Genomic DNA, 11,483 nt, shown 5'->3' with positions numbered 1-11,483 from the left:
GTCCAATTAAGGTTTGGTGAAAATACAAAATAAATCAAATAAAATCCTACCTAACTATGATAACAACCCTAATTGGACTAACCCATGCTTCAATTAGACGTACAAGTTATTTCCCCAAAAAATTCCCAAATCAGAAAAATTAGGGTTCTTAAAATTTTTTTTACCTAATCACTGTTGACACTGATGGATGTCGACCCATGCCTCCAATCCTTCTCCTGATGCTTCTCTTTTTCTTCCCATGCCCTAATTGCTTTTCTAGCTCATCTATTCCATCAATTTCTCTTCTAGGGTTCCTGTGAGAGGAAAAGATCGAGGAATTGATGTTATAGAAAGCTAGAGGAGTAGGGGAATGATGGCTCGAATGGTGATGGTTGAATGATTTGGGGAGAGGATGGTGGAGTGATTTGGGGAGAAGATGGTGGTGATGGAGACGGACATGGTGGTGGTACGGGTTCTGAAGGAAGAAGAGATGGAGAAGAAAGAAGAAAGGTGCGTTTGGCTGGGTATAGGGTGTTCGATACTTGGGTGTTAGGTGGGCGTATCGAGTGTGATGATCTGCGACGCGCGCGTGGGCGGGGAGATGAAAGATCAATCGGACGGTGATGAAGTGAAGCTTGTAGAGACCGCAGATTTTTTGATACAACGAAGTTAACGGCTCTAGATGGGGTTAGGTGTTGTAGTGTAGGCGGAGATATCAAACTTGATGAACAGCAAGGGAGCGACCGTTGGATTCAACAACCATCTAATCTGAAGGCTTGGAATTTCAGCGCTGTGGTGCTTGGCAGAGACTTCAGATTTTGATGCTCTATGAAGGAGCGACCATCGGATGCTTTGGGAACTGATCTGACGGCTGAGAACGGAGGCGCTTTTGTGTGTAGAAAATGAGGTTGTGCGCACCATTCTTCGCGGCTTCCTTGCGTAATTTCTCCCGGCTTTTCACTACTTTTCTGCTCTTTTCGCTCCGCGACTCATCCGAACTTTATTTATTACCTAAAAATGCAAAATTAATTAATAAAAATATTTATTCTTGAAAACAATGAAAATACAGAATATGGGATAAAATGTAGAATTAATGCATAAAAGATGAGTTAAATGCCAACAAAAAGGGATAAATATATACAATATTTGGCACTCATCAAATACCCCCACCAAACCTGAATTTTACTTGTCCTCAAGTAAAACAAAACTAAGGAAATCCTAACTATACCACTGTCGCTGGTCTCTCGAATGCATTTAGCGTATGCACTAAGCCTTTTAAACCACTAAGTGTCCCTAGTGGACGAGTTGAAGTCTCGTGAAGGTTTACCAGAGTGTGCCTACAAAACCTAAGGACAAAATATAAGCTCATATTCCATCAAACGTGACATGTGCAAAACAGTTAAGCTCACAGCAAAATGGAGATGTCAATCTAGCTATCGAAGGCACAATCCTAGCACTGATAACAAATAAACATGTGATAAGAGTGTAAAGTGTATCTACACATGTGTAAAGAAAGATCTGAAGTCATGACTACTAATCACCAAGAGATAGTTTCTCAGGCTAAGAACTGAGGTCGAAATCTAGCTAGCTGTCCGGACTTTACGAGAATTGTGAATGAGTTGGAGGTATTTCACAATTTCTCGCGTTGTACATCAATGGCATACACCCTCCTTGCTTATTACAAAACAAAAGATGACTATTTACATGACTCTTATTTACATTGACAATCTCTTTTTATTTTTGGAACAAGAGATGATGGAATTGATAAATACTTGATTTTTTTTTTTTTTTTTATTTTTCTGATATTTTTTTTTTTTTTTTTTTTTTTTTTTTTTTTTTTTTTTTTTTTTTTTTTTTTTTTTTTGACAAGGAAACACTTTTGATAATATACAAAAGGAAACAAAAGATTACATGACACTTTGCAAGAGGTAGCCCTTTTTGATGCACCCAGTTAAATTCGATGGTTGTCTTTCTTAATGTAACCTCCATCTTCTATCCCAACCAACCAAAGAACAAGCTAGTCCAGTTTCGTTCAGTATTCTAAAGTGATTGGCAATCGTAACTTCCTATCCAACACCTTGAAGATCGAGGCCATACATGTATTGGTAGATCGTGCGCGTGCAAATTTCTTATCACTATGTGAATTGTGCTAGAATCAGGGTGCCTAAATATCTAGACTAAGACTCCTAATAAAAATACATATTTGCACAAGAGTCAACATTTCACGGTAAATGAGCTCCATTTTTATGATTTTTTCATTTTTTAATTTTTTTCAATTTTGATTTTTCAATTTTTTTGGAATTTTCAATTTTTTTCAAAAAGAAGAAGGAGTTCGTTTTCAATTATGGCAAATTATCATGGTATCTACTCTATACCCCAAACCTAAACTAAACATTGTCCTCAATGTTTCAAAACATGGAAAGAATTATAAACACAATTATGAAGAGGAACATGCTGAGTAGAGTAAAAGAGGAGAGAGAATACCCGATTGTACGGTGGTAGCTCGATTAAAACTCCGTTATTTCAAGGCAAAAATCCATCATATTACAGTCACAATGGATGAGCACAAAATATATACAAAAGGAAATTTAACTAACACATTATCTACAAGAAAATTTGGTTTTGATGGGAAAACGAAAAATTTTGGTTTTTAGGGAAACATTTGGAAAACTTTTTGGTTATTTAGGGAAAGAGTGGACCAGTTTAGTCCACATAGACTGGGTCCTCCAGGTCGGTTGTTTCAATGTCGGGTGGAAATGGCTCAAGGAATGGCTTTAATCTCTGCCCGTTGACTTTGAAAACGTTCTTGTTGGAGACATCCTCCAACTCTACAGCTCCATGAGGAAAAACTGTGCGTACTAGGTACGGACCCTTCCATCTGGAACGCAGTTTTCCTGGAAAAAGATGTAATCGGGAGTCATACAGCAAGACTTTCTGACCAGGAGTGAAGGATTTGCGCAGAATACGCTTGTCATGAAATATCTTCATCTTCTGCTTGTACAGCTTGGCACTGTCATAAGCCTCATTTCTCAATTCTTCCAACTCGTTGAGTTGAAGTTTCCGTTGAATTCCAGCTTCGTCCAGAGAAAAGTTCAGCTCTTTGATTGCCCAGTAGGCACGATGTTCTAATTCCACAGGTAGATGGCACGGCTTTCCATACACTAGACGATAGGGGGACATGCCAATTGGTGTCTTATAAGCTGTTCTATAGGCCCACAAAGCATCATTCAATCTCAATGACCAATCTTTCCTGGACGGGTTGACCGTCTTCTCCAGAATGTGCTTAATTTCCCTATTAGACACTTCCACTTGTCCACTAGTCTGAGGGTGGTACGGAGTAGCAGTAGCAACCTTGTGAGTTATGCCATACTTGCGTACTAAAGACTCAAAGTACTTGTTACGAAAATGTGAACCGCCGTCACTGATGATAGCTCTAGGGGTACCAAAACGTGAAAATATGTTCTCTTTAGAAATGAAAGTACCACCTTGTGGTCATTTGTTCTGGTTGCTATGGCTTCTACCCACTTAGAAACGTAATCAACTGCGACTAGGATGTACAACTTGCTGTCAGACATGGGAAATGGACCCATGAAGTCTATCCCCCAAACATCAAAAATCTCCACAATCAAAATGGGGTTATAACCGGAAAAGCCATCTAGAAAACAGTAGTGACTGTGTCCAGACACACGTTCTAGCATTTGGTCAATGAAAGGGAGCGGGAAGTGATCCTTCCTTGTTACTGTGTTCAACTTCCTGTAGTCGATGCATACTCGCCATCCTGTGATTGTACGAGTAGGGACTAATTCATTCTTGTCGTTCTGAACAACAGTAATGCCTGACTTCTTAGGCACAACTTGAATGGGACTAACCCATTTGCTATCGGGAATTGGGTATATGATACCCGCATCAAGTAGTTTCAGGATCTCTCCTTTGACTACATCTCTCATGTTAGGATTAAGTCTCCTTTGCATTTCCCTCGATGGTTTGGCATTCTCTTCAAGGTTAATGTGGTGCATGCAAATGGTGGGACTAATTCCTTTGAGATCTGAGATGGTCCATCCTAAGGCCTCTTTGTGTTCCTTAAGTACTTCTAAAAGCTTACTTTCCTGTTCCGTGTCTAAACATGATGAAATAATGACAGGTAAAGTATCAGAAGAACCTAGGAATGCGTACTTCAACGTACTAGGCAATGTTTCAATTCAAGCTTGGGTGGCTCAACAATGGATGGAATAAGCTTGGAATCAGAGATAGGGGTGTTCCACTTCATATTTCCTTTCAGTGATGTCCATTTGAGGTACAGATTCGAGCAGAGATAGGACGTCACTACAGTATGCATCATCATAGAAATCAGGGTTAAAGTTCTCCATACATGCTTGAAAGGGGTCGACGGATAGAATGTTAGTCAACGAATCTTGCATTAATCCTTCAATCATATTAACTTCATGCACATCATCATCATCAAGATTCACAGGTTGTTGACTAATATCGAACACATTCAATTCTACCGTCATGTTACCAAAAGACAGTTTTCAACACTCCATTCCGACAGTTGATGATCGCGTTGGACGTAGCCAAGAAAGGACGTCCTAAGATGACAGGAATGTGACAGTCTGGGTTTTGTACAGGTTGAGTGTCTAAGACAATGAAGTCTACGGGAAAATAGAATTTGTCAACCTTGATCAAAACATCTTCCACCACTCCACGAGGAATCTTGACAGATCGGTCTGCCAGTTGTAGAGTGATAGATGTTGGTTTCAACTCCCCAAGACCTAACTGCTCATAAACAGAATATGGCAGTAGGTTAACACTTGCACCTAGGTCTAATAACGCTTTATTGACCGTGTGTTCTCCTATAGTGCAAGAAATTGTTGGACATCCTGGATCCCTAAACTTGGGTGGAGTTTTGTTCAGAATGATGGAACTCACCTGCTCAGCTAAGAAAGCACGTTTTTGCACATTGAGCTTGCGCTTTTGAGCACAAGTCTTTGAGGAATTTGGCATAAGCAGGGATTTGCTTGATTGCTTCAAGAAAAGGAATGTTGATGTTGACTCTCTTGAACAGATCTAACATCTCATTGTAATGGGTACTTTTCTGTTGATAGATCAATCTTTGAGGAAATGGAGCAACAGGAAGATGAGTTGGCAAAGGGACATTCACAGCAGTAGAATTGTCAGATTTTCCAACTTGCTCAGATTCTTTGGTTTTCTGGGGTTGTGGAGACACGTGGAATTTGTATCAGATTCATTAGGTTCGCCACGTTGTTCTCGATGACTTTACCACTTCGGAGGGTGGTAATGGCATGGATTTGATCAGGTGAGGTTTCAGTGCAGGATGTTGTGCCTGTTTGAAATATCCTCTTTGGATTTTGTTGGGGTTGGCTCGGAAGTTTACCCTTTTCTCTCTCACATTTGATCCATCTTTTGATCTAGATTTTTCTGACTTTGCATCAAACTCTGGAACATTTCCTCTAAGGTGGACAATCTCTTGTCGGTATTGTGTTGAGGATATGATTGTTGTTGAGAGTTTGATTGTTGTTGAGGGTTTCTCGGGTGTTGATAACCTTGATTGTTCTGATATCCCTGATTGTTTTGATAGCTCTGATTGTTGATAGCTTGAGGGTTGAGATGGTCCTCCTTGAGTGGGTCCTTTTGACCATGAAAAGTTAGGGTGGTTTCTCCATCCTGGATTGTAGGTCTGTGAATAAGGGTTATGCTCTGGTTTTTGAAACATGGCATGTGCCTGTTCAAGCCTAGACTCCTGGACTGCAAGCAAATCTGGACAATTTTGGAATTGATGGTTGGGGTCGTTACAAGCAGCACAAATAGATGAAGCGACATGTTCTCGAGAGTAGTGGTGGAAGGTTTTGAATTTTTTATGTAGTTCTAACTCTTCTAATCTCCTAACTATTGATGCCATGTCTGCTCTACCCTCAAAATCCGCTTCAATCCTAAAAGCCTTTGCTTCGGATGTAGTCTTTCTGGTTTCACGGATGGATTCCCACTGTTGCGTCTTTTCAGCTACTTCAATTAAGAAGTCCCAAGACGCGTCAACAGTTTTATCTACGAATAGACCATTACACATCGACTCAACCGTTGTTCGGGTGGACACATCTAGACCTTCATACAAAATTTGCACAAGTCTCCATTTTTCAAAACCATGATGGGGACATTGGAGCAATAATTCATTGAATCTCTCCAGGTATCTAGCTAAGGTCTCACCTTCTAATTGCACAAAGCTATTCAGACTTTGACGAATTGTCGCAGTCTTGTGGTTCGGGAAAAACTTTTTGAAAAACTCCTTTGTGAGGTCATCCCATGTTATGATGGATTGAGGCTGTAAAGCATAGAGCCAGGCCTTTGCCTTATCTTTCAGGGAAAAAGGAAAAAGCCTTAACTTCAGGGTTTCGTCGGTCATTTGAGTGAAACGCAGAGTTCCACAAATTTCCTCGAATTCTCTCACGTGGTGGTAAGGGTTTTCATTCTCAACACCTCTAAAAATAGGAAGCATCTGTATTGTGCTAGATTTCAGCTCATAATGGCCATTAGCCTCGGGCAGCAAAATACAGGACGGTTGACTGGCTCTAGTTGGGTACATATAATCCTTGAGGGTACGTGGTTCTCCCATTGTTTCTGGTTGATCTGGACTGTCTCCCTCAGAACTTAGAATTTCGATAGGTTCGTCTGGGTTAATTCTAACAAGTCTGTTTGTCTGGTCTCTGTAGGTCACAATCATGTCCTAGTAGGTACCTTAACTAACATGTTGGTCAGACAGAGCAATCGGAAACAATTTGGCCCAAGGGTTACGAAGATTTGGTTTTTGAATGGGTTTTGGTTTAAAGAAGGGATTAAAAATTTTGGGTTTTTGAAAATTTTTGAACTAAACCTAGCATAAATTATCACAACTCATAAAAGAAAATAAAAACAATAATAATAATTAAAACAAACCCATAAAAGAAAAAAGAAAAATAAAAGAAAAATAAAGAAAAACAAAAAGAAAATAAAAAATTATTACAATCCCAAATAAAAAAAAGAAAAAGAAAATAAAAATTATTACAATCCCAAAATAAATAATTAAATAAATTATTACAAGCCCAAATTTGAATTTAAATGAGGCCCAAGTGGGTTAACTCATGGGTTAGGCTTACTTGTTTTTGGAGGGAAGCCCAAAAATAGGCTTTTAGTCCCCTTTTAGTTGCAAGGCCCAGTTGGGCTTTAGGATCGTCCTAGCAGCTCACGCCCAAGCCCAGCAGCAGCAGGTGGAGCAGAGCCCAGCAGCAGCAGCAACGGAGCCCAAGAGCAGAAGTTGCAAGCCCAAGAGCAGAAGTTGCAAGCCCAGCAGAAGTTGAGGTTACTGAGCCCAGCTCAGTTGGTTCAAGCCCAGTTCAGAGATTGTTGCACAAGCCCAGCAGAAGAGGTTGGCAGCAGGCCTGGCAGCATCAGTTGGCAGCAAGTTGGCAGCAAGTTGGATCAGAAGCAACAGCAGCAGCAGCAGCTAGGCAGCTTCAGTTGGCAGCAAGCTTGGCAACAGCAACAGCTTGGCAGCAGCAGCTTCACTTGGCAGCAGCAGTTGCTTTGGTTCACCAGCAGCAACAGCAGCAACAGCAGCAGCAGACTTTGGCTTGGCAGCAACAGCACAGCACAGCACAGCAGCAACAGCAGCAGCACAGCACAGCAGCAGCAGCAACAGCAGCAGCAGGCTTTGCAGCAACAACAAATAATGCACAGCTCCAGCAGCAGTTAGCAAGTGAACAAGATAGCAATGAACACACACAACTATGCAAGCACAACAAGGCCACAACAGCTATGAAAACTTCAAAAATATGGCAGCCAGCTCCCCGGCAGCGGCGCCAAAAACTTGGTGGTCCCCGGCAATGTGTGTATAAAAATTATCCCCGGCAGCGGCGCCAAAAACTTGGTGTGAATTCTAAGATGCACACAAAACACTTGCAAGTATACAAGGTCAAGATTTATAATATAATGATGAGTAGGGGTTTGTCCACAGGGAGAGGAGCATCTGAGAAGTTTTCCTAACTAAGATGTGTAATAAGCTAAGGGCAGGCAAGGTTGCAGGCAGAGAAACAAGAACATAAAGTAAGGCAAAAGAGCAGGTTAAGAACCAAAGCAAGGAAAGATAAGCAAGAACCAAAAATGCAGGGTAAGGCAACAAAGGAGCAGTTAAGAAAAAGCAACAAACTACCAAGGCTTGGCAGCCAAGGGCAAGAGGCAAGATTGTGCACTGCCTTCAGTGCACAGTAGCTACAAGATGCAGGAACATAAAAGGCATGAAAATAAAGCTGAAATGCAAAAACACAGAACTTGAAAAAGTGACTGAAATTAAGATTGATTAAAAGAGAAGTGGTGGGCAAGCCAAAGCATATGATCCACCTTGTATCCTAATCAAGTAACATGGTCTAGGTTAAGTTCTTTCCTAAGCATACAACTAGAAATGAGAGAACACCAACTTGCTTGCTAGGCTACCCCTAGCATTGGCTGTCTTTTGACAGTACAGCCAATCACAGGCTCTATAAGCATTGGCCTCTCTCAAATACACATTCACAACACAGCAGGGAAGAATTATCCTAGCTCAATCACACTTGACAGTGCACAAGGCTTCACTGAGCCTTGGCCTGAAAGTGATTAGCTCATGCTAACCATGTTTAAAACAATCACATTCAACATATGTAAAAATTCAAGCACAAGTAGCATCATTTGAGATAACAAAACATAAGCAATATTCTACTGATAAGTATTGAAATTTGAAATTCAACAAAATTTTGTTCAATTCTCTACTGGCTAGTCCAGAGAGGTAAATAGTCTCCCTCTAATACTTCCCCCAACACCCATTTATACCCAATTACAAAAATCCCCAAAAATCAGGACTACATCAGTCCAATTAAGGTTTGGTGAAAATACAAAATAAATCAAATAAAATCCTACCTAACTATGATAACAACCCTAATTGGACTAACCCATGCTTCAATTAGACGTACAAGTTATTTCCCCAAAAAATTCCCAAATCAGAAAAATTAGGGTTCTTAAAATTTTTTTTACCTAATCACTGTTGACACTGATGGATGTCGACCCATGCCTCCAATCCTTCTCCTGATGCTTCTCTTTTTCTTCCCATGCCCTAATTGCTTTTCTAGCTCATCTATTCCATCAATTTCTCTTCTAGGGTTCCTGTGAGAGGAAAAGATCGAGGAATTGATGTTATAGAAAGCTAGAGGAGTAGGGGAATGATGGCTCGAATGGTGATGGTTGAATGATTTGGGGAGAGGATGGTGGAGTGATTTGGGGAGAAGATGGTGGTGATGGAGACGGACATGGTGGTGGTACGGGTTCTGAAGGAAGAAGAGATGGAGAAGAAAGAAGAAAGGTGCGTTTGGCTGGGTATAGGGTGTTCGATACTTGGGTGTTAGGTGGGCGTATCGAGTGTGATGATCTGCGACGCTGCGCCGTGGGATAGGGAGATGAAAGATCAATCGGACGGTGATGTGAAGTGAAGCTTGTAGAGACCGTCAGATTTTTTGATACAACGAAGTTAACGGCTCTAGATGGGGTTAGGTGTTGTAGTGTTAGGCAGAGATATCAAACTTTGATGAACAGCAAGGGAGCGACCGTTGGATTCAACAACCATCTAATCTGAAGGCTTGGAATTTCAGCGCTGTGGTGCTTGGCAGAGACTTCAGATTTTGATGCTCTATGAAGGAGCGACCATCGGATGCTTTTGGGAACTGATCTGACGGCTGAGAACGGAGGCGCTTTTGTGTGTAGAAAATGAGGTTGTGCGCACCATTCTTCGCGGCTTCCTTGCGTAATTTCTCTCGGCTTTTCACTACTTTTCTGCTCTTTTCGCTCCGCGACTCATCCGAACTTTATTTATTACCTAAAAATGCAAAATTAATTAATAAAAATATTTATTCTTGAAAACAATGAAAATACAGAATATGGGATAAAATGTAGAATTAATGCATAAAAGATGAGTTAAAATGCCAACAAAAGGGATAAATATATACAATATTTGGCACTCATCATAAGACATTATACATTTTTTGTTTTAGCTACATAATGTCTTATGGATCATTTAGTTTAGATGCATGAGCCATTATGCATTTTTTTAGCTGCACATACTTCATGTAGACGCTGGCTTGATTTTATATTTTTTTCTGTGCCGGGTTCTTTCCACTAGCCATGGCCCTGGTACCTGGTGAAGATAATGATAATTGGGAATGGTTCATGAGGAATTTGAGTAATGTTCTTGATCTTGATCAAAGGCCAATCACATTTTTATCTGATCGTGCAGAAGGAAAAAAGAGAGCGATTCCATTTTAATTTCCTGGAGCCTTCCATAGTTTCTGCTATTATCATCTTAAGATAAACTTACCTATTAATGCATCTGACGAAAGGTATGGTTCCGTTATTGATTCATTTCAAGCTGTTGCGTATGCTCTTAGTCCCGAAGGTTTCCAAACTGCCATCGCTACTATTAGGGGTCTTGGTTGTGGTTGAGTTGCAGACTATATTGAAGATATCCCTTCAGAGAAGTGGTCAAATGCCTTTTTCCAGGGTTGTAGGTATTGTAGGACATCTTCTACTCTTACTGAATCCTTCAATAGTTGGATGAAGGTACACAAGAAGCTCCCTGCAAATGCTCTTTTAGATTAGATAAGGAAGGATGTGATGAGTATGATGTCAGAAAGGCGGAATACTGGTAATAGTTTCATAACAATTCTCACACCGAAGAATGAAAATAAGATGAAGGCTCTTATTGATGAGGGTTTAACCTGGATGGTTATACAGTCTGATACTCATGTTTATGAAGTGGAGGGAGGGGAGAGTTCTCATAGTGCTAACCTTGAGGCAAGGACATGTACCTGTTAGAGGTGGCGCGTCTATGGGTTTCCATGTGTGCATGCTTTCGCATCGATAACAATGTCTGGTTCTAATCCATATGATTTTGTTGAACCTTATTTCACTACTTCATACTTCAATAATGCCTATATCCATGCAATTCATCCTATTCCGAACTATAACATGCTTGAAGTTTATGAAGGTAATGATATTATCGATGTACCTGATGTTAGGAGGCCACCAGGGAGACCACAAGCTAATAGGCATTTGAGCAGATTTGAGAAGCCGCCCAGGAGAGCTATGCGTTATGGTAATTGTTTTGAGCTTGGTCATCATAACAAGCAAACATATACAAATCCTACCTGTTACAAGAAGCCTCCGAAGCCGCCGAAGCAGCCTAAGGGAAGTTAAAGGAGAGCAATTATCTTGTTTTTTTCTTCAGACTATTACTTTTATGTTTGAACCTTATTCATTTTTCTTTCATTAGTTTATGTATTAGTTTTTATGAACAAGTACTTTTTCTGTATTGGTTTTATGAAAAAATACTTTTTTTTTCACTGTGTGTTTTTCTGCTTCTATCAGATAATGTTTTCATTTTTATTCTTAAATGCATAATGGATTATGCATTAGTTTTTGATGATGCATAACGTGTT

This window comes from Papaver somniferum, chromosome 5 (assembly GCF_003573695.1).
Source record: "Papaver somniferum cultivar HN1 chromosome 5, ASM357369v1, whole genome shotgun sequence".
Taxonomy (NCBI): domain Eukaryota; kingdom Viridiplantae; phylum Streptophyta; class Magnoliopsida; order Ranunculales; family Papaveraceae; genus Papaver; species Papaver somniferum.
Note: the sequence above shows the minus strand (reverse complement) of the source record.